Genomic DNA, 21,732 nt, shown 5'->3' with positions numbered 1-21,732 from the left:
TGAGGACAGGCAGTGGCAATTTTGATGAATTTTCTGGTCTGTAGTTTGAATGACTCTGGGGATAGCATTGGATGTTCTTATAACCGAACCCAAGTCCATCCACCTGATGCACAGAAAAGCCCATCACTGAGACATCAGATATGCAGTAAGGAAAGAGTTATTCGAGAGGCAGCCGAACGACAAGATGGGAGGGCAAGTCTCAAATCCACATCCCCAAAGGGGGAGAGAACAAGTTTTTATAATCATAAGAGATAAGATTATATACATATTCATGTAAAGGTCAAGGGAGACGTGACTATCCGTGAGGAAGGTAGAGCATGCACATTGAGCAAACACATATGTAATAGACACCCTATGTTCACTTTGGGGTGGAGACTGAACATCAGAATGAGGCAAATTCAGCCCCTGACACCAGGAGGTTACTTTAGGACAAGGAAAAGGGGCCATGGGCATGCTCCAAGAACCAGTGTAAACTGGATGGGTTCTTGAGCTCCTTATCTTGGGTCTTAAAAAAAAAAACTAGGACACACAATACACTGTTCAATAACCCACAAGGATATGCTATAACTTTTATACTGAAACATAGAATTCTTTCCTTACAACCACCCCCATTTTCATCAAAGATAAAAGATCAATTTGTTTGCAAAACAAGTCAAATTTCATTAAACTTGGCCCAATTATTTACATAAGTTTAGCAAGAATAGTGTTTGACCATATAGACCCTTTTAATTTTGCTTTGCTAGAATTCTATAAGGAAATTCATTTGAATTTTTTTCAAAGATTTTATTTATTTATTTGACAGAGAGAGACACAGTGAGAGAGGGAACACAAGCAGGGGGAGTAAAAGAGGGAGAAGAAGGTTTCCTGCAGAGCAGGGAGCCCAATACAGGGCTTGTCGATCCCAGGACCCTGGGATCATGACCTGAGCCGAAGGCAGATGCTTAACGACCGAGCCACCCAGGCGCTCCCCTCATTTGAATTTTTTTTGTCAAGACCTTAGTTTTTTGTAACAGTTTTAGGTTTACAGCAAAAATGAGAGGAAGGTCCTAAAATTTCCCATATGTGCCCTGCCTCCCATACAAACAGTCTCCCCCATTATCAACATCCCCCACCAGAGGGGTCCATCTCTTACAATTGATGAACCTACACTGACACATCATCATCACCCAAAGTCCATAATTTACATTATGGTTCACTCTTGGACCTGTACATTGTATGGGTTTGAACAAATTGTGACATGTCTCCATCATTATGGTATCGTACAGAGTATGTTCACTGCCCTAAAAATCCCCTGTGCTCTGCCCATTTATTCCTTGTCCTTCCCCACCAGCCTCTGGCAACTACTGATCTCTTTACTGTCTCCATAGTTTAGCCTTTTCTAGAATGTCATATATTTGGAACTAAACGGTATGTATCTTCTTTGGATTGGCTTTCCTCAGTAACATTCATTTAGGTTTCCTCCTCCTCTTTGCATGGCTTGATAGCCCATTTCTCTTTAGCCCTGAGTAAGAGTCCATTGTCTAGATGGACCACAGTTTATTTATCCACTCAGCTACTAAAGGGTATCTTGGTTGCTTCCAAATTTTGACAATTATGAATAAAGTTGCTATAAACATCCATGTGTAGGGTCATTATGCTAGGTGTGTAATGGTATCCATTGTTTTAATTTGCATTTTCCTGATGAATATGATTGTTTGCATCTGTTTATCTTCTTTGGTGAGGTTGCGATGTTTGGCCTATTCTTCAGTCAGGTTGTGTGTTTCCTCATAGTTGAGTTTTAACAGTTCTTTGTACACTTTGGTGACAGTCCTTCCTCAGAAGTGTCTTTTGCAAATATTTTTCTCATAGTCTGTGGCTCTTCTTCTCATTTGCTCATTCCCACTCTTGAAGACTGACCCAGGTGACGGCCACTGCTGAGTCCCAATTGGCCAACACTGAATCTCCAATATGGCACCATTCCCTGGGCACTTTGGGCTCCTCATGTCTCTGACTCAATAGGCAAAGAAGGGAGTTATAGTGTTGGCTGTGGTGATTGATCCTGACCACCAAGGAGAATCTGGACAGCTGCTCCACAGAGAAGGTGAGGAAGAATATGTCCGGGATACAGGAGATCCCTTCAGGGATCTCTTGGTACCACTGTGCCCTGTGATGAAGGTCTGTGGAGAACTAAACCCAATCCAGGAGGGCTATTAGAGGCCTAGACCCTCCAGGAATGAAGGTTTGGGTCACCCTGCCAGGAGAGCACCATAACCAGCTGAGGTGCTTGCTGAAGGCCAAGGGAACACTGAACAGGTAGTGGGAGAAGGTAATTCTAAGTACCAGTGATGACCACGTGACCAGTTGCAGAAATGAGAGCTGTAATTGTCATGAGCTTTTCCTCCTCATCTTATCACAGATACCTTTGCATGTATACACACTTATATCAGGCAAATATCCTTGTTTTCTTTCCTCATTTCCTTATCATGTAAAATAAGTTTTATTCACGTTATATAAGTGTTTAAGTATCGTTAACTTTACATCATAGTATTTAAGTTATGAGCTATCAGGAGAAGAGTAAATATCACTCAAGGACTATCCCTCCTCTTCTGGGGAAGGGATTAGTGCATTTCTAGTGTATGCAGGATGGTTATATCATGTTAGGCAAAATTATGACCTCCTTAGAGATTAGGTTTGGTTTAAGGGGATGCATGTGGGTGCCCAGGTGACAAGCAGGGGAATGGTGATTAATTTTACAGGTCACCTTGACTGGCTAAGGGATGCCCACATGGCTGGAGAAACATTATTTCTGGGTGTGTCTATGAGGGTGTTTCCAGTGGAGATTAGCATGGGAATCAGTAGACCAAATTAAGAAGATACCCTCACCAGTGCAGGTGGGCATTATCCAACCCACTGGGAGCCTGAACACAACAAAAAGTCAGAGGATGGGAGAATTTGCTCTCTCTGCTTGAGCTGAGACATCTATTTCCTGCCCTAGGGCATCTGTACTCCTGGTTCTAGGGCATTTGGACTCAGACTGGGACTTAGCATCACCCCCAACACTCAGATTCCCAGCCCATCTCTGCCACTGAATCAGACCACAAGCTGTCCTGGGTCTCCAGTTTGCAGACAGAAATGCTCAGACTTCTCGGCTGCATAACCGCATGAGCCAATCCTGTAATAAATTTCTATCTATCTATCTATCTATCTATCTATCTATCTATCTATCATCTATCTATCTATATCTATCTATCTATCTATCTATCTCTATTTATCATCTATCTATCTATCTATCTATCTATATCTATCTCTATTTATCATCTATCTATCTATCTATCTATCTATCAATCATCTATCTTCTCCGGTTCTCTTGCTCTAAAGATCCTGACTTAGCAGGATTCTTGTTAAGTTGTACAGTGCACAAACAAGGATTCTGAAAGTCAGTTCTAGTTGCAAGAGTCCGTGGGAGCTTGGGTAGAATTTGGTCAACAGGGGCATCTTTGTTCCTGCGGCATGATACACGTGTGTTCAATAGCCATTATGTCTATGATCATTTGTTTCGCACACTAAAAATCGATACACTGCCTAAGATTCACTTTGCTTTTTGATGACTTTCTGTTTAGTTTTTCTGCCTTCTGATTACACATCATAAACATCTGGCAAACTCCCTGTGGCTCTTCTCTGGAACTGGCCCTTTAGACCTCGTTGACTTGGCGCTCCTGACTTCCAGTTTTTGTCTTTCTAGGCCTGTGGGATTTCCAAAACCTCGGGTGGTTTGCTGCCTCTTTGCAGGGACCTGGAGCTCTCAGGCTTACCCTTGTGTTAGGAATCAGCAAATGCCTGAAGGGAAAGTGGCAGCCCCAGGTAGGCTCCCACATCTCTTCTCTTTTCTTGCAGATATTAGCCCCTAAAGTCCTGGCCACCTGACAGCTCTCCGGGGCATCACACAGACTTTCCTTGCCTTTTTCCGATGCTCTCTGGCAGAGTGTTAGACCTGCGGAGCTGTTCCATCTGAGCCAGAAACAGAAATCTCCCGATCCTTTATTCTTAACCTCCTGCTACATCATCTCCTGAAGGCAAATAATAAATATAGTGCAAAGTCTGAGTAGTTGTGGGACGCCTGGGTGGCTCAGTCGGTGAAGCGTCTGCCTTCGGCTCAGGTCATCATCCCGGGGGTCCTGGGATTGAGCCCCGCATCAGGCTCCCTGCCCAGCGGGGAGCCTGCTTCTCCCTCTGCGTGCCATTCCCCCCTGCTTGTGCTCTCTCTTTCTCAAATAAATAAATAAAATCTTAAAAAAGAAAGAAAGAAAAAGTCAGAGTAGTTGAAGGGCTTCTGGTATTTGTCCTAGTTTTATTACATTACTTCTGTAGATTCTGAAGGTCAGGGTGTCTCATGCTGCATCTGCAGATATCATGAAAGTATTCCAGAAGGTCTCAGAGTCCTCAGAGGGTTTTTCAAAGTTTTGTGTTTTCATTTCCAAAATAGTTTTTAAAAAACTATCACCAGTGATTAAAAAATAAAAAAGTTCTCTCAGTGTTACTTGCATTTGAGAATGTATTCCTAAAAGACCTTGAATTTTTCTGCCATAATTTCACAGTCTGGGGCCACATGTACTCTTAGGGGACGGAGGACACTTTTCAGGGTTGAGAGAGAACTTTTCTCCTTCAGAGGAATTCCCACACTAGGCACATGGGCACGTGTGACCCAAACAGGGGTGTGTCCCTGAAGTCGGTGGCTCCTGGATCATTGAGAGAGTCTGGCCCAGGATCTCTCTAACCTTAACGCTGACATTCCCATAAGGAGAGATGACCCTTAACAGGTTCTCCGAAGGGACTGGAAGGGGTAGCTAGTTCAATATGATGCAACATCATGGCCAAATATTAGTAATGCAAGCAATCATATTTTGGTGTCCTTGTCTATTCTTGAAAAATGTTTGCATTTTGCCATCTCCTCAGTATCTCTGTTCTTGTTTTAGTATAAAAGCAATCATCCACACCCCTGACGTCTCAGGGCAGGTATGACTTTTATAGTAGGAATGTGGAGGAGGCTCCAGAGTGCCCCTGACCCTGGGGTGGCCTTGCTCTGCTGGCTGCTGGGCTAGGCGGTGGTTCCTGGCCTTCACGGCTGGAGTCCCCAGACGTGGGGCAAACCCACACTGCCATCTGAAACTCCCACAATCTCACAGTCCCCCTCAGCTGGGGCGAGGCCCAGGCGCCTGGGAGAGCGCACGCGACTCTTCCTGGGAGCACAGATGCCCTCCTTCCTGTTTGACCTCCCAGCTGGGCTCCCTTCCTCCGGTGCCCTCTGGTCACCCACCCAGGTCTCAGGCCTCATCACCTCTGTTCCTGCCTCTCTTGAATGCTGCTGGCCTCCCCCGTTGGGTGCTCAGTGTCGGGTGTCTGGTGCTTTCTGGGCACCATCCCTGCAGGCTCTGGGCTAGCAGCAGGCGCCTGACAATGAACAGCATAGACACAGAGCATGTACACCAGCAGAGTGGCCCACGGCAGGGATGGTGTGACCGTCCCGTGAGAGCGGTTAGCTCCGTGGGCAGCCAGAGCACTGCAGAGAGGAAACCTAACTTGGGAGATGGTTTGGCGCGGTACAGAGTTTTGTGATAGTCACGAAAGAGCATTCCTGAAGACCATCAAAGGCCTTGGCAATTGCTCCCTCCGGGCTCCTTAGCAAACAAGCCACCACCTGTTATCCAAGGACAGGAGCCTGTCCCTGATGCTTGCAGGCACTTCCGATGGGAGCGAAACAGGGGGCCGGTGGGGGCCTGGAGCACCGGCTGGAGCCCGTTGTGCACCTGCTGCAACCTGGGAGGTTCAGCGCCCACCTCGGTGAGCGACCGGCAGCCCCACCAGCTCACTCCGCTGTCCGTCGGGTGCGTTGATGGTCAGATCTCCCGACCTGGCCTCCAGCACACAGCGGGAAGCCCTCAGCCGTGGGCGCTCCCTCCTTCTATGTTTGCATTATTTCATAGCCCATCTTACTCTAAGGATAGCTTAAAATGGGTCACACGGACGCAGAAAAAGCAGCAGCAAAATAGGCGTTGGGAGCAGATGGGTCAGAAAGACAGGGCCAGGAGGGAGGGAAGGACAGCGCTGTATAATGGGGCCAGGGCTCCGGTCACGTTCACCTGCTCTCCTGCTCTACCTATCCCTTCAAAGTGGGGCCGTCTGTCAGCTCCGCCCTGAGCTCAGGCATTAGTGAGCCCCTTGGATAAAACTCATGCATTTTCCTGGGATATCTGTTTTACTCAGATTTTTTTCAGAGGAATCTACTACTTTGATATTAACACAAAAGCCAAGAATTGAGTAGAAAGCAGAATTCAAATGACCTGTGATATTTAAGCTTTTACGGGGGTAGCATCATCAATGCCTGGGTGCCCTGCCCTCTCCTCCATCCCAAGCCCTTCAGGGCACCTGTTTTAAGAGGTTTTGTGCGGGGGGGGGGGGGGGGGGGGGGAGCAAGATGGCGGAGGAGTAGGAGACCTGGATTTCGTCTTCTCTCAGGAATTCAGCTGGATAGGGATCAAACCATTCTGAACACCTACAAACTCAACAGGAGATCGAAGAAAAGAAGAGCAACAACTCTCTGAACAGAAAAGCGACCACTTTCTGGAAGGTAGGACGAGCGGAGAAGTGAATCCCAGGCGATATTCGGGAGGATAGACGGCGGGGGAGGGGCCTCCGTCGGCCGCTTCTGGCAAGTGATAGAACCACGGAGCACAAAATCCGAACTTTTAAAAGTCTGCTCCGCCGAGGGACGCAGATCCAGGGAGACTCCCCTTCCTCCCCCGGGAGGAGCCGCGCGGGAGGGCACCGCAGGGATCTGCTGGGTTTGGAGACTCCACCCGGGGTCGGGGGCCAGAGACAGAGGCGCGCGGTCACAGGCTGGGCGAGCACGGAGTGCGGCCGGAGACCGGGGAGACGGGAGTGACTGGTGGCTTTTCTCTGGGGGCTCACTGAGGAGTGGGGCCCGAGTTCTCGGCTCCTCCGGGGCGGAGATTGGGAGGCCGCCATTCTCACTCTCCGCCTCCAAAGCTGGACGGAAAGCTCGCAGGGAACAAAAGCCCCGGAGAGCAAACCCGAGCAGATCACTTAGCCGGGAGGGGGCAAGGGCGGGGCAAGTCCACCTCCAGCAAAGACATTTGGGAACCATGGCAACAGGCCCCTCCCCAGAAGATCAGCGAGAACAGCCAGCCAAGACCAAGTTTACCGATCAATGAGAACGGCAGAACTCCAGCGGTAGGGGACTACTGCATAAAGAATTCATGGCTTTTTTACCATGATTCTTTAGTCTTTCAAAGTTAAATTTTTTTTTAACTTTTTTTCTTTTTGAGTTTTTCTTTTTCCCTTTTTCAACCAACATATTATCAATCCCTTTTTTTAAAAAAAAATTTTTATTTTTCATTTTTAGAGTCATATTCTATCCCTTCATAGTAGTTACCCGTATTTTTGGCTTACATATATAAGTTGTTCTCTCTTTAAAATTTTGAGATAGTTTCTTCTAACATTAAAATATACCCTAAATCTCTAGTATATGGTGTTTTCTATTCCCCTGCCTGATCACATCCTCTCCCTTTTTTCTTTTCTTTTTTTAACTCCTCTTCTTTCTTTTTTCAAACAACTTCTTATCAATTCCTTTTATAAAATTTTTTATAATTTCCATCTTTACAGTCATATTCCATCCCTTCATCATATCAACCCTTATTTTTGTACATATATAAGTTTTTCTTTCTTTAAAATTTTGGGAGGCACTTTCTTCTAAAAGACCAAAATACACCCCAAATCTAGTGTGTGGCACTGATCTATATACCAGCCTGATCATATTTGATTACATTCTGGTTTTTTGTTGTTGTTGTTGTTTTGTTTTGTTTGTTTTTGTTTTTATCTTTATCTTTTTCTTTTTCTTTTTTCTCTCTTTCCCTTTCTTTTTCCACTGCTTCAGGTCTTTTCTGATTTGTTTAGAGTATATTTTCTGGGGACGTTGTTACTCTGCTAGCATTTTGTTCTCTCATTAATCTACTCTCTCTGCACAAAATGACAAGATGGAAAAAATCACCTCAACAAAAAGAACAAGAGGTAGTACCGACTGCCAGGTACCTACTCAATACGGACATTAGTACGATGTCAGATCTAGAGTTCAGAATCATCACTTTAAAGATACTAGCTGGGCTTGAAAAAAATATGGAAGTTATTAGAGAACCACTTTCTGGAGAAGTAAAAGAACTAAAATCCAACCAAGTAGAAATCAAAAAGGCTATTAATGAGGTGCAATCAAAAATGGGGGCACTAACTGCTAGAATAATGAGGCAGAAGAGAAAATCAGTAATATAGAAGATGAAAGGATGGAAAATAAAGAAGCTGAGAAAAAGAGAGATAAACAACTACTGGATCACGAGGGCAGAATTCGAGAGATAAGTGATACCATAAGACGAAACAACATTAGAATAATTGGGATCCCAGAAGAAGAAGAAAGAGAGAGGGGGGCAGAAGGTATAATGGAGCAAATTATAGCAGAGAACTTCCCTAATTTGGGGAAGGAAACAGGCATGAAAATCCAGGAAGCACAGAGAACCCCTCTCAAAATCAATAAAAATAGGTCAACACTCCGACATCTAATAGTAAAACTTACGAGTCTCATAGACAAAGAGAAAATCCTGAAAGCAGCTCGGGAGAAGAGATATGTAACCTACAAGGGTAGAAACATTAGATTGGCAACAGACCTATCCACAGAGACCTGGCAGGCCAGAAAGGACTGGCAGGATATATTCAGAGCACTAAACGAGAAAAATATGCAGCCAAGAATACTATATCTAGCTAGGCTGTCATTGAAAACTGAAGGAGAGATAAAAAGCTTCCAGAACAAACAAAAACTAAAGGAATTTGCAAACACCAAACCAGCCCTACAGGAAATCTTGAAAGGGGTCCTCTAAGCAAAGAGAGAGCCTAAAAGCAACATAGACCAGAAAGGAACACAGACAATATACAGTAACAGTCACCTTACAGGCAATACAATGGCACTAAATTCCTATCTTTCAATAGTTACCCTGAATGTAAATGGGCTAAATGCCCCAATCAAAAGACACAGGCTATCAGATTGGATTAAAAAACAAGACCCATTGATATGCTGTCTGCAAGAGACTCATTTTAGAACCAAAGATACCCCCAGATTGAAAGTGAGGGGGTGGAAAACCATTTACCATGCTAATGGACACCAAAAGAAAGCTGGGGTGGCAATCCTTATATCAGACAAATTAGATTTTAAACCAAAGACTGTAATAAGAGATGAGGAAGGACACTATATCCTACTTAAAGGATCTATCCAACAAGAAGATCTAACAATTGTAAATATCTATGCCCCTAACATGGGAGCAGCCAATTATATAAGGCAATTAATAACAAAAGCAAAGAAACACATCGACAACAATACAATAATAGTGGGGGACTTTAACACCCCCCTTACTGAAATGGACAGATCGTCTAAGCAAAAGATCAACAAGGAAATAAAGACTTTAAATGACACACTGGACCAAATGGACTTCACAGACATATTCAGAACATTCCACCCCAAAGCAACGGAATACACATTCTTCTCTAGTGCCCATGGAACATTCTCCAGAATCGATCACATCCTAGGTCATAAATCAAGTCTCAACCGGTACCAAAAGATTGGGATCATTCCCTGACTATTTTCAGACCACAATGCTTTGAAACTAGAACTCAATCACAAGAGGAAAGTCAGAAAGAACTCAAATACATGGAGGCTAAAGAGCATCCTACTGAAGAATGAATGAGTCAACCAGGAAATTAAAGAAGAATTAAAAAAATACATGGAAACCAATGAAAATGAAAACACAACTATTCAAAATCTTTGGGATGCAGCAAAGGCAGTCCTAAGAGGAAAGTATATAGCAATACAAGCCTTTCTCAAGAAACAAGAAAGGTCTCAAAAAAACAACCTAACCCTCCACCTAAAGGAGCTGGAGAAAGAACAGCAAATAAAGCCTAAACCCAGCAGGAGAAGAGAAATAATAAAGATCAGAGCAGAAATCCATGAAATAGAAACTAAAAGAACAGTAGAACAGATCAATGAAACTAGGAGCTGGTTCTTTGAAAGAATTAACAAGATTGATAAACCCCTGGCCAGACTTATCAAAAAGAGAAGAGAAATGACCCAAATCAACAAAATCATGAATGAAAGAGGAGAGATCACAACCAACACCAAAGAAATACAATTATAAGAACATATTATGAGCAACTCTATGCCAGCAAATTAGATAACCTGGAAGAAATGGAGGCATTCCTAGAGATGTATCAACTACCAAAACTGAACCAGGATGAAATAGAAAACCTGAACAGACCTATAACCACTAAGGAAATTGAAGCAGTCATCAAAAATCTCCCAACAAACAAGAGCCCAGGGCCAGATGGCTTCCCAGGGGAACTCTACCAAACATTTCAAGAAGAATTAATACCTATTCTTCTGAAACTGTTCCAAAAAATAGAAATGGAAGGAAAACTTCCAAACTCATTTTATGAGGCCAGTATTACCTTGATCCCCAAACCAGACAAAGACCCCATCAAAAAGGAGAATTACAGACCAATATCCCTGATGAACATGGATGCAAAAATTCTCACCAAAATACTAGCCAATAGGATCCAACAGTACATTAAAAGGATTATTCACCATGACCAAGTGGGATTTATCCCTGGGCTGCAAGGTTGGTTCAACATCCGCAAATCAATCAATGTGATACAATACATTAACAAAAGAAAGAACAAGAATCATATGATCCTCTCAATAGATGCAGAAAAAGCTTTTTACAAAGTACAGCATCCTTTCTTGATCAAAACTCTTCAGAGTATAGGGATAGAGGGTACATACCTCAATACCATAAAAGCCATCTATGAAAAACCTACAGCGAATATCATTCTCAATGGGGAAAAACTGAGAGCTTTCCCCCTAAGGTCAGGAACATGGCAGGGATGTCCACTATCACCACTGCTATTCAACATAGTATTGGAAGTCCTAGCCACAGCAATCAGACAACAAAAAGAAATTAAAGGCATCCAAATAGGCAAAGAAGAAGTCAAACTCTCACTCTTTGCAGATGATATGATACTTTATGTGGAAAACCCAAAGACTCCACCCCAAAATGGCTAGAACTCATACAGGAATTCAGTAAAGTGGCAGGATATAAAATCAATGCACAGAAGTCAGTGGCATTCCTATACACCAACAACAAGACAGAAGAAAGAGAAATTAAGGAGTCGATCCCATTTACAATTGCACCCAAAACCACAAGATACCTAGGAATAAATCTAACCAAAGAGACAAAGGATCTGTACTCAGAAAACTATAAAATACTCATGAAAGAAATTGAGGAAGACACAAAGAAATGGAAAAACGTTCCATGCTCATGGATTGGAAGAACAAATATTGTGAAGATGTCAATGCTATCTAGAGCAATCTACACATTCAATGCAATCCCCATCAAAATACCATCCACTTTTTTCAAAGAAATGGAACAAATAATCCTAAAATTTGTATGGAACCAGAAAAGACCCCGCATAGCCAGAGGAATGTTGAAAAAGAAAAGCAAAGCTGGTGGCATCACAATTCTGGACTTCCAGCTCTATTACAAAGCTGTCATCATCAAGACAGCATGGTACTGGCACAAAAACAGACACATAGATCAATGGAACAGAATAGAGAGCCCAGAAATGGACCCTCAACTCTATGGTCAACTCATCTTTGACAAAGCAGGAAAGAATGTCCAATGGAACAAAGACAGTCTCTTCAACAAAAGGTGTTGGGAAAATTGGATAGCCCCATGCAGAAGAATGAAACTGGACCATTTCCTTACACCACACACAAAAATAGACTCCAAATGGTTGAAAGACTTCAATGTGAGACAGGAGTCCATCAAAATCCTAAAGGAGAACACAGGCAGCAACCTCTTCGACCTCAGATGCAGCAACTTCTTCCTAGAAACATCACCAAAGGCAAGGGAAGCAAGGGCAAAAATGAACTATTGGGACTTCATCAAGATAAAAAGCTTTTGCAAAGCAAAGGAAACAGTCAACAAAACCAAAAGACAACAGACAGAATGGGAGAAGATATTTGCAAATGACATATCAGATAAAGGGCTAGTATCCAAAATCTATAAAGAACTCATCAAACTCAACACCCAAAGAACAAAGAATCCAATCAAGAAATGGGCAGAAGACATGAACAGACATTTTTCCAAAGAAGACATCCAAATGGCCAACAGACACATGAAAAAATGCTCAATATCGCTCGGCATCAGGGAAATCCAAATCAAAACCTCAATGAAATACCACCTCACACCAGTCAGAATGGCTAAAATTAACAAGTCAGGAAACGACAGATGTTGGCGGGAATGCGGAGAAAGGGGAACCCTCCTACACTGTTGGTGGGAATGCAAGCTGGTGCAGCCACTCTGGAAAACTGTATGGAGGTTCCTCAAAAAGTTGAAAATAGAGCTACCATACGATCCAGCAATTGCACTCCTGGGTATTTACCCCAAAGATACAAAAGTAGGGATCCGAAGGGGTATGTGCACCCCGATGTTTATAGCAGCAATGTCCACAATAGCCAAACTGTGAAAAGAGCCAAGATGTCCATTGACAGATGAATGGATAAAGAAGAGGTGGTATATATATACAATGGAATATTATGCAGCCATCAAAAGGAATGAGATCTTGCCATTGGCAACGACGTGGATGGAACTGGAGGGTATTATGTTGAGTGAAATAAGTCAAACAGAGAAAGACATGTCTCATATGATCTCACTGATATGAGGAATTCTTAATTGTAGGAAACAAACTGAGGGTTGCTGGAGTGGGGGGTGGGGTGGGAGGGATGGGGTGACTGGGTGATAGACACTGGGGAGGGTATGTGCTCTGGTAAGCGCTGTGAATTGTGCAAGACTGTTGAATCTCAGATCTGTACCTCTGAAACAAATAATGCAATATATGTTAAGAAAAAAAAAAAGAAGAAGAAGAAGGTAGCGGGAGGGGAAGAATGAAGCGGGGGAAATCGGAGGGGTGGACGAACCATGAGAGACGATGGACTCTGAAAAACAGACAGGGTTCTAGAGGGGAGGGGGGTGGGAGGATGGGTTAGCCTGGTGCTGGGTATTGAGGAGGGCACATTCTGCATGGAGCACTGGATGTTATACACAAACAATGAATCATGGAACACTTCATCTAAAACTAATGATGTAATGTATGGGGATTAACATAAGAATTAAATAAAAAAAAAAAGAGGTTTTGTGCGAAGTTGGAGGCCTGTGCACTTCTGCTGTCAGCCACTAGAGGGACCCGTGCCAGAACCGAGCAGCAGAAACACCTGTCTGAGTTTTGGGGGGCGCTGACCCTGCAAGGTCCTGCCTGGGTCACATGTGGGTGTCCCAGGAGAGCTGGTCTGCAGTGTAAACATACTGCTCGGGGTCTGGGTGCAAGCTGACAAAAAGTTTCATTTCAGACTCGCCTTCAATCAATTGCTGGGAACGCTGCAGACCGGGAGGCTTCCTGATGCGCAGAAGCAGAGACGTTTGAGGTTGCCTGGTGATGTGTCTCCTGAAGGTGAGAGAGTGCAGCGGCAGGGCTCATGCTCCAAGATCCTTTAAGAAAGGGGCGCCTGGGTGCCTCAGGGGGTTGAGCATCTGCCTCCGGCTCAGGTTGTGATCTCAGGGTCCTGGGATCAAGTGCATTGCGCTCCCTGCTCAGCGGGGCGTCTGCTTCTCTCTCGGCCCCTCCCCACTACCTGTGCTCTCTCTCTCTCTCTCAAATAAACAAATAAAATCTTTTTTATAAGAGATACTTTAAGAAAACAGGAGTTTATAGGTGGGATGAATATAACAAAATTGGCCAAATACTGGACACTGTTAGGGCTTGGAGGAGGGCATATGGAGATTTATTTTCCTATTTTCTTGACTTCTGAGAGGCTTGAGCTTTTCCAGAACAAACAGGAATATTTATACTCCTCTGCTTTTCTCTTGGAGACCCTGTGAATCCTGGATGGGCTCACGTTTCCCTCTGGTGGTGGTTGGAAACGCCGCGGCTGAGGTCCCGCAAGCTGGGTAGGAACCCCGGGGCAGAAATGCGCCAGGTGCCCAGCAGAGGGTGTGGGCTGGGCGGGCACGGGGAGGACCAGTCGGCTTTCTCTTTCCACGTCCTGGAACTTTACATATCAACTGCTACCTGACATTTCCAAATCAATTGCTTACATAGGGATGTTTGGTTAACAAACATTAAAATGGAATTTTAAACTTTCAAATGTTCGAGGTAAACAGTCCTGCAGGTAGGTCTGTACCCCAAGTTCACACAACCTCCAGCCCAAGCCAAGGACCCAGGGGTTGGGGAGTGACTCTCACACGGAGAGCCATGAGCTCCGAACCCACGTGGGCCACGCCGAGCAGCCGGTCCCAGGACGGGATGGGTGACCTGAGGCTTGTCCAGGTCTGTTTCATGCCCTGGCCCTTGTGTTTATTCCCTCTCCGGCCCCACTGTCCTCCTCTCTTGTTTACGGGCTTTCTGAGCCCCCGTAGCCCTCCGTGAAAAGAAAGGAGCATGAACCAAGACCTGACAGTGGCGGTGTGATGTTAAATTAGCTTCTATTTATGGAGGACCCTGTGGGCTGTGCGTACTCTTGCCATTAACGTCGGGTGCACGGAAGGTGGGGGCCACGCTGTCCATTTGCAAGGGGACACAGGTGTGCATGGAGGTCACATGGCTGCACTGGATCCAGGCACAGGGTGCTCTGGGGTCCACCACCTGGGGACGGGGGGGGGGGGGAGCACATCCTCAGCTTGCCAAGGGCTCGGGGCCCCTCCTGGGGCGCCCACCTGGCCCCATGGAGCTCTGCCTGCAGCTCTTGGCGGGGTCCCCAGGCCCCGGGGGAGAACGGTTATGACCCACTAGTGTTCCAAGAGCGTCACAGAACCCTCATCATCAGTACGTGGAGAAGGGGTCTTTCTCTAGAACAATCGGTTCGCTTCTACCTTAGGTTCTGGACTTGCATAACTCAGTCTCTGTCAAATGGGCATCTGCAGACCCCGTGGGGACAGGGCGGACACGTTTGGGATGGGGAAAGCATGGGGCACTTCCCAAGAATTTTTCATATGGAAGAGTTCTGTTGGTTGGTTGGTTGGTTTTGGCGAGGAAAAATGTAAACCAGCAACAATAAAAAAATTGGTGTTAGCGGCCTAATGATGCAGCCCCCTGTTGCAGCGCGAATGCACCACTGAGTGAGCTTTCGTAGTCCAGAACTTCAGATTCTTTTTTTTTTTTAATTTTATTTATTTATTTGAGACAGAGAGCATGAGAGGGAGGAGGGTCAGAGGGAGAAGCAGACTCCCTGCAGAGCAGGGAGCCCGATGCGGGACTCGATCCCGGGACTCCAGGATCATGACCTGAGCCGAAGGCAGTCGCCCAGCCAACTGAGCCACCCAGGCGCCCCAGAACTTCAGATTCTTAAATCCGCATTTCTGAACCTCATGTCCTCGGACGTGGTCTGGGGGGCTTTGAGAAAATTCATTTGTAGTGACCCCGGCTCAAGTCAGGGGACGCAGCAGGAGGCAATCGGAGCTCCCCCTTGTGGCCGCTAGAAGAAAGACGCATTCGGCTTCTCCCTTTTTCTCTGAAACCGCAGTTTTCCAACATTTTGGTCTCGTGTCTCCTTCCAGTCTTAAAAAATGTTGACGATCCCAAAGAGCTTTTGGCTTATGCAGAGTGGACAGATAGGTAGCTAGAGGGGTTTCCTGTGCTTGATATAAAAATTTGCAGTTTAAAAATATTTCCGTATTAATAATAATAATTAATACTAATAATAAATCGAGCCACCGCATTGCTGGTGAGGATGTCAACAGCGTAGCCACTTCGGGAACTGGATGGCAAAGCCTCTCACGTAGTTCAGCATGTATTGATCACGGACCCAGCAATTCCACTCCTGGGTATTCTTCCAAGAGAAATGAAGACACGACGTGTAGGTCTATACTCATACTCACCATTATTCACGATAACCAAAATTGGTGAATGGATAAACACAGTGGCACATGCAAACAATAAAAATGAACAAAATATTAAAACAGACACCAACACCTAAAATCTGAGAAGAATTCAAGCAAAACTCAAAGTTTAAGAAACAAGCCAAAGATACAAAGAAGTCACAGAAAAATAAGTGCAAATCGTCCTTAATCATATGAAAAGGTACTCTCCCTCGTTTATGAGAAATATAAATTAAAAGGTACTGAGATGTAATTGTCACTTAAGCTGAAAAAAACAAAAAACAAAAGTTTGTAGCACGCTGCTGCTGGTAATGCTGTGGAGAAACAGACACGCGTGCTGGGGACTTCGGCAGCCCTGCGGGAGCCTACCCTCTGACCTCTCCATCTTCTAGGACTCTCCCCAAAGAAACACAGGAAAAACAGCAAAAGCGGGCATGCAAACAGGGCATACGAGTGCATCCACGTGTACACTTACATTATCGAAGTAGAACAATGGAAATGCAAACAGAAACTAATAAACTCGGTGGTCTGTGGGGGCGGAAAGTGCTAGAACAGAGATGGCAGGGATGGTGCACACTTCTCTGTGTGTGATCTTCAGATAGTTTTGCTTTTGAAACTGTGTAAATATTTTTGTATAGCTTCAAGAAAAGATTACTAAGTTTAAAAAGAAAAAAAGCAATCCTTAAAATTTTAAAACAAAAGGAAACATCAGCCCAAAATTCTATCAGACTGGTAGCAACACAATGCGGAGAAAATCATCGGTGCAATTGACTTTAAAACACACTTTTGGATATATATTCCTAATAGAATGTTCTAAGGACAAAAATGTCTCAAAGAAATTTTGAGACTATTATAGGTATATTATAGGATAAAGCAAATGATTCTGTTAAAGTGGTTAGGAGCCAAGATTTTTAGCCTAAGAGGACATTTTAAAATCAAAGAAGACATTTTAAAATCAAAGAAGTTAAGTAACTCTCTGGAATCTTAATGTTGAATTGGAAATATCAGCACAAATTTATAAATTTTCTTTGAAATAATTTCTTTGTTTAATAAAAAATATTTAGAAGAATATGACCCAGTAGTATTTAAAAATGAGATTTTACTCCCTAAATACCAACTCCATCTTATTATCCTGAAAAATTAGTAAATAACAAGGTAAAATATTTACCTTGACTATCCCATAAAGTGGTGCCTGGGTGGCTCAGTCAGTTAAGCGTCTGCCTTCGGCTCAGATCATGATCCCAGGGTCCTGGGATCGAGCCCCACATCGGTCTCTGTGCTCAGCGGGGAGCCTGCATCTCCCTCTCCCTCTGCCTACTGCTCTGCCTACTTGTGCTCTCTCTCTCTCCATCAAATAAATGAAATCTTTAACTATCTCATACGGACTTGAGTCCAGAGTAACCAACTAGGTGCCAAGAGAAAGCCTGCTTTTGGCCAAAATGCCAGCTAATAAATTCAGGGGGAATGACAGATTTTTAAAAATTACCCTTTTGATCCCCTAATAATAGTGGATCTAGGCAATTGCTATCCATGGGCACCAAAACCATGAAGTGCAATGTCAGTGGGTACCATCACACTGGCTCAACCAGCTAACAATGTGTGAGCCAACTGTTGTTCAAGTTCACCATCATGGAAGTGAGACAAGGAATCATACCCCACACAACGCAATGCCCACCTGTGGAAGCTTCTTCCCTTATATACTGAATCCAGTGATATTTCCACATTAGATGTCTATTTGTATGAACTACAAAATACGGAGGAAACATTGCAAGTACCACACAAAGGAGCCATCAACCGAATCCAGCATGTGAGTCATTCCAACCACTGTATGGCAGGGTCTACTCTGGAGTGGGGGGGGGGGGGGTCTGTACAGGGGGACAGGGGTCAATTGTGCAACACAAGGGAGTTAGGAAAAGTACAACAAACGCAAAAGCAAATGGCCCTAAAAAAATAAACAAATACAGGTTTAACTTTGCTTATAACAAAAGAAATGCTGATTACAATTCATTGGGATGGCGTTCCTCTTTGGTCAATTTGCCTAAGAACCAAAAGTGTGGCTCCTTCTCTGTTGGCGAGACTGTGAAGAGGCATTCCCATCCGCTGCTGATCGGAAGGAAAAATAGTACGACTGCTGTGAAGGGGAATGTGACATTTCTTTGCTTAGAAAAGCGGTATGTACATTTCCCCTTGAATCCAGCAATCCAGCCTCCAGGAATTTATGGTAAGAATTCATGGGCATAACACACAAAGAGGCATATGCATAAGGTCAATCCAGGCAGCTTTTTTTGCAAAGTTAAACATCTGGAAGTAATTCAAATGTCCACCAAGAGGGGACTGGTTGGATATAGTGTGGGACAATGGAGCAGCATTCTGCCAATAAAGGAAGGAGCTGTATCTTCACACACTGCTCTGGAGTGCTTCTGGAATGGATTATTCATCGAAAATACAAGTGCAGAAAAGAGCATGCAGTATGCTACTATTTACCCAAGAAAGGGGGGCACAAATGTGCATGTGTGTGTGTGCTTGTATATACTAAATAGGAAGGAAACTGTTAAAAATATGAGTCTCCTTGGCTTCTAGAAAGAGAAGGGACCAGCGTGGAGGAGACTAGACTTGTCATGATGTATCCTGTTTGTAGATAGAGTTCTGAAGCCAGGCAAATATTTTTATATAATTATACAAAATTAATTATACCTATATAAAATTAACAATTAGTAAGTAGCAGTAAAATCATATAATTATACACTAAAATTTTATAAATATATAGGGATGATTATTTTTGAAAACTAATCCCTACTACCCACAGTGAAAATGAAGCAACTAAGCTTCTCTGTATATCAAGTTGGTAGAATAGCAGCACAACGGAACTCTCTTTGCTGGCTCTAAAGCGGGTATTTGACCGTATAGACCCTTAGGATATTATATCAAAAGTAAAAAAAATTATTGGAAAAAAATCTTTTTTTTTTTTTTAAGATTTTATTTATTTATTTGACAGAGAGAGACACAGCGAGAGAGGGAACACAAGCAGGGGGAGTGGCAGAGGGAGAAGCAGGCTTCCCGCCGAGCAGGGAGCCCGACGTGGGGCTCGATCCCAGGACTCTGGGATCATGACCTGAGCCGAAGGCAGACGCTTAACGACTGAGCCACCCAGGCGCCCCGGAAAAAAATCTTAAACTGATTTTGGTAACCCGAATTTTGCCGGTAGTAGTGTGTTTTCATTCTGAGGGTGTTTGGTGTATGTCATAGGAGAAACCAATCGAGTGGTAAGTCTGACGCTGGGGGCAGGAATTCTTAGGCTGGGAGAACGAAGGTACAGATGTAGGATCAATGAGGTCAGTAAAATTCCTACAAGTCTGAAACTGATTTGAAAATATCAGTGTGATTCGGAATGCATTTTATCTTTAAGATATGCATATTTCCTAGTTCTGTCCTGACAGAAGTCCTGGGAGCCCCCAGCCCAAACATGGTGGTCTCTACTTCCCCGACCTTGAAAACGAGCCGAAATTCCTCGGAGAAATAACGAATTCCAGGTCTGGGGCAGGACATGTCACAGAGGATTCTAGAATAATTACATTATCAAAGGCTGCTAAGCTCATTTAAGAAAGACTTAGGTACCAGCTTGAATGAGCTCTACCCAAAAATGGACTAACAGAAGCATCCATATGGATAATGACTGCCATGAATTAAAACATACAATGTTTAAATCTACAAAATCATGATGATGCGAAAAGACCAAATTGGTCATGTGTTAAGGATGCTAGGAAACCAACTCCATATTTTGAAAACTGGTTTAAAAGAAGAGAAACGAGATCAACCCTTTTTCTGCCTTTCCAATGCAGACTGCACCACAGGGTGACCGAATAGTTGGCAAGGGAAACCTATCTTTATAAAGTACTTCAGCAACAAGTCATAAATGAAGAAATGATGGATTTAGAATACATTACAGCCCCTGATGGAATACCAGATTTGGGCAATAGCCATAAACAGCTCCAAACATCATAAAATGAGGGACAGACATCATGGGCCCCCGATGGATAGAATCAAGTTCTCCTATGAAATACTCTTGTCCCCTGGCTCCCCCAAAACTCATCAAGCCTCCAGCTGTAGCTATCAATTCACAGGAAGTAAAGAGAGACGGAGGACAGAGGGGCATGCTGGAAGACCACATGGGGATGCAACCAGCAAAATCCAGGTTGTGGGACACTTTCCAGACAAATGACCGGACTCTGCGAACAAACAGACAGCAGGAGGCCATGGATTGTGGATTAAGAGACTGAAAAGACATATAACCAATTGGAATGAAAGCACCTTATCTGGGTCTTGATTGGAATGAACAACCACGTGGCAAAACCACTGGGGCCACCAGAACGTGTGGCCGCTGACGGGCGGAATAACACCCCTACCTCCCAAGGAGGCCAACACCCTGGTGCGCAGAAGGGCTTGAGGTCACACGGCAAAGGGAATGAGCCCTAAAGGAGGGAGACTGTCCCACAGGATCAGGTGGCCCAGGGCTACCACGAGGCTCCGGGAAAGTGGAAGAAGGAGAGAGAAGAGTCGGTGTCGGGGTGCCGAGCCACGGCAGACAGCCCTAGGAAGATCACCAGCCTCCAAGACGGAGGATGGACCGTAGGCCAAGGAGTGCGGGCACCTGCGGAGGCTGGAAAGGCCAGGAAATGCTTCTCCCCCAGCCTCCAGAGGGAACCAGCCCTGCCCACACCTTGACTTCAGCCCAGTGGGACGCGGTTCAGGTGTCTGACCTTGAGACCCGTAAGGTTAAGCCAAGGGTGAGGCAAACTGTGACGGCAGCTACGGGAAGCCCACATGGATGTGGACGGGGTCGTCCGCGGGGATAATGGCTCTGCTGTGCTGAAAGGGAGTGACTACAGGCTTAGTAGCTTAGAGAAGCACTCATCATCTCGCGGATCCCGTGGGCGGGCAGTCTGGGCACGACTTAGCAGGGTTCCTGCTCGGGGTCTCACGGCCTGTGGTCAGGGCGAGCCAGGGCTGGGTTCTCAACTGGAGGCTCGACCAAGGGGGAGCCACTTCCAGGCTCCCTTGATGTGGCTGTTGGCAGCGGCCTCTTGACGGAGGGCCCGGGCTTCTCCCCGGTGGCCGGCTGGAGGGGGTCCTCGGGCCCCAGAGGGGCCCATGGAGCTCGGCCGTGTGGCCTGCCGTGTGAGGCGTGCTGGACGGGGCTGCTCACCTCTTCAGGGCCAGCAGAGAGTCTCTCTCCAGCCCGCTGTACAATGTCACCTACCGAGGCAACGACACCCATCATCGCCATATTCTGTTGCCAGAATCAAGTCACAGATGCCCCACACTCAAGGGAGGGGATTCTGCCAGCATAACACCTGCCAAGGGCGCTGCCGGCCATGGGGCTACAAGAGATCCCCGTCTGACCACAGGGCGAGGGTGGTGCTTCTGGGCATGCACTGGCCCAAGACGGCAGCTCTTAAGCAAGGCCGTCAATTGAAGTGAACAGGGTTGGGGGGCCCCTGGCTGGCTCAGTCGGTAGAGCCTGGGAATCTTGCTCTTGGGGCCAGGCGTCCAAGCCCCATACTGGGTGCAGAGCCTACTTTAAAAATAAATAAATAAGTAACGTGAACAGGGTTGGTTGTTTTAAAAATGTAGTTGTCCCGTTAACGCTGGAACAATTAAGTAGAATGAATGAGTGCCAATATATCCGAAGGCGGGCCGTGTAACCAATACCCAA

The sequence above is a fragment of the Mirounga angustirostris genome, unplaced genomic scaffold (assembly GCF_029215605.1).
Source record: "Mirounga angustirostris isolate CCGP_5_RB_7025 unplaced genomic scaffold, mMirAng1.0.hap1 SCAF_10, whole genome shotgun sequence".
Classification (NCBI taxonomy): domain Eukaryota; kingdom Metazoa; phylum Chordata; class Mammalia; order Carnivora; family Phocidae; genus Mirounga; species Mirounga angustirostris.
Note: the sequence above shows the minus strand (reverse complement) of the source record.